The sequence below is a fragment of the Sorex fumeus genome, unplaced genomic scaffold (genome assembly GCF_029834395.1).
Source record: "Sorex fumeus unplaced genomic scaffold, SorFum_2.1 ptg000058l, whole genome shotgun sequence".
Lineage (NCBI taxonomy): Eukaryota > Metazoa > Chordata > Mammalia > Eulipotyphla > Soricidae > Sorex > Sorex fumeus.
The window spans coordinates 29,232,880-29,234,881 of NW_026606115.1; the positions used below are offsets into that span (position 1 = coordinate 29,232,880).

The following is a 2,002-nucleotide window of genomic DNA, read 5'->3' on the forward strand; positions in this document are numbered from 1 at the left end:
AGATTTTCGCTGTTTCTTCATGTAGTTTTGGTTATCTAGTGGTATAAATCTGAAATTCACTAGTACTGTTCCCTCTTATCGTGGTTAAGGATTCTGGATAAGGTCGGTAGATGGTGGTCACCCTTCTCCCTTTCTAGAATCTGAACGTCCTCTCAGGCATTTTACTGTGACTTATGAAGGGCATCTAGTGAAGCTTCGGAGGAGTTACTCTTTTAATATTGGTCTTGTACAGCTTCTTTGCCTACTGGTCAAAAATATGGAATGCTTCACAAATTTGCATATCATCCTTGCACAGCGGCCATGCTAATCTTCTCTGTATCGTTCCAATTTTAGTATATGTGCATTGACACACTTAAACACATAAAATCATAATGCTAAACCCGTGATATTTCAAATCAATCACAAATACATACATGTATAAATAAAACATCTTCAATATTTGTTAAATGAATGGTTCAATGTCACATTCACAGGGAGAAGCAACTAGTGTATTGAGAAATTATTCTTGTCCTTTGAAAATTATTTCCCAATGAATCCTTATTCTTGATGTTTTAAACTTTAGTTACAAGGTATGAGACCCTTAAACTCTAAAACTAATCAATATTCTAGACAACCTATGGCTCATCATCCCATAAAGATAAAATAACAAAGGACCATTGTTTCCAAACTTTCACCACACAAAAGTAGAGTTCATATTCCTATTTAGAGTTGATCAGGCATATACTGGGTTATTTTGCTAGTTTATTCTTTCATCAACATTGACTACCATAAAAAGTGTTTTTAAAGAATTGTAGGAGATTTAAATGAATGTAAGACAACCACATACAGCATATTTTCTGGGTGATGGAAAGAATAGTTTCTAAAATTATAAAAGCTTATCCAACTTTGGAAACCCTAACCAAGATAGACATGTGTCATGCAATAGTAAGAGATGATTTCTTCTAATAAGGAAAAAAGTACCTTGTTTACCATGATTGATGAATTCCCACCATTGTCACAGCTTCATTGAGTTAACAGAGTTAAGTCTCCTGAATCTCCCTATTGAATGTGAATTCTCAACCTAGGGAGGCTAATACGTTCATTTTTAGCATTCACTTTTCTGAGAGGATGAAGTTGGAGGGAGTGAACATCACAGACAGCAATTAAAGTTTAAAACTTTTGAGGAAAGAAAGAAAAGTCACATATACCGAGGGGGGAGAGAGTAAAAGAGAGAAGGTAAAGGAAAGGGTAGTAACAAAAGGGAAAAATAGCCATGACTCAAACAGAATTTGCACTCCTATGTACATTACAGCATTATTCATATTCACAATTGCCCAAATTTGGAAAGAACCCGAGTATCCAAGAACATATCACCACATAACAAAATTGTGGTACACATACTACTTAGCTATAAGAAAGAATCATGGAATTTGGTGCCATATGAATGGACCTGGAGAGTTTCACGATGAGTAAAATTAGTCAGACATAGAGGGACATATATGGAATAATCTCCTTCATATGTAATATATAAATTAAAAAAAACAAATCATCAAAGGCAACAGAGACTGAGAACTTGTCTTTAGTATATTGTGAGATGGTGGGACAGGAAAAGGTACACTGGGACACTGGTAGAGGAGATGCTATTGGAATGTTTTATGCATAAAACCCTGTAATTATCAATAAAAAGCATTTTGGAAAACAGTATGGACGTTTCTCAAAAAATTAGAAATTGAGCTCCCATTTGACCCAGCGATACCACTCCAGGGAATATACCCCAGAGAGGCAAAAATGTGTAGTCGAAGTGACATCTGCACTTGTTTGTTCATTGCAGCACTCTTTACAATAGCCAGAAACTGGAAGAAACCTGAGTGCCCAAGAACAGATGACTGGTTAAAGAAACTTTGGTACATCTACACAATGGAGTGCTATGTAGCTCTTAGAAAAGATGAAGACATGAAATTTACATACAAGTGGTACAATATGGAAAGTATCATGCTAAGCGAAATGAGTCAGAAAGAGAGGG

At 35.6% G+C, this 2,002-nt stretch overlaps 1 non-coding gene across 1 annotated transcript; it reads right to left on the minus strand.

The window, feature by feature from the left end:
- Positions 1-250: 250 nt before the first annotated feature.
- LOC130034358 (U6 spliceosomal RNA) lies at positions 251-352 on the minus strand. Its single transcript, XR_008794123.1, has one exon. It is a non-coding gene; the product is annotated as a U6 spliceosomal RNA (small nuclear RNA).
- Positions 353-2,002: the final 1,650 nt, after the last annotated feature.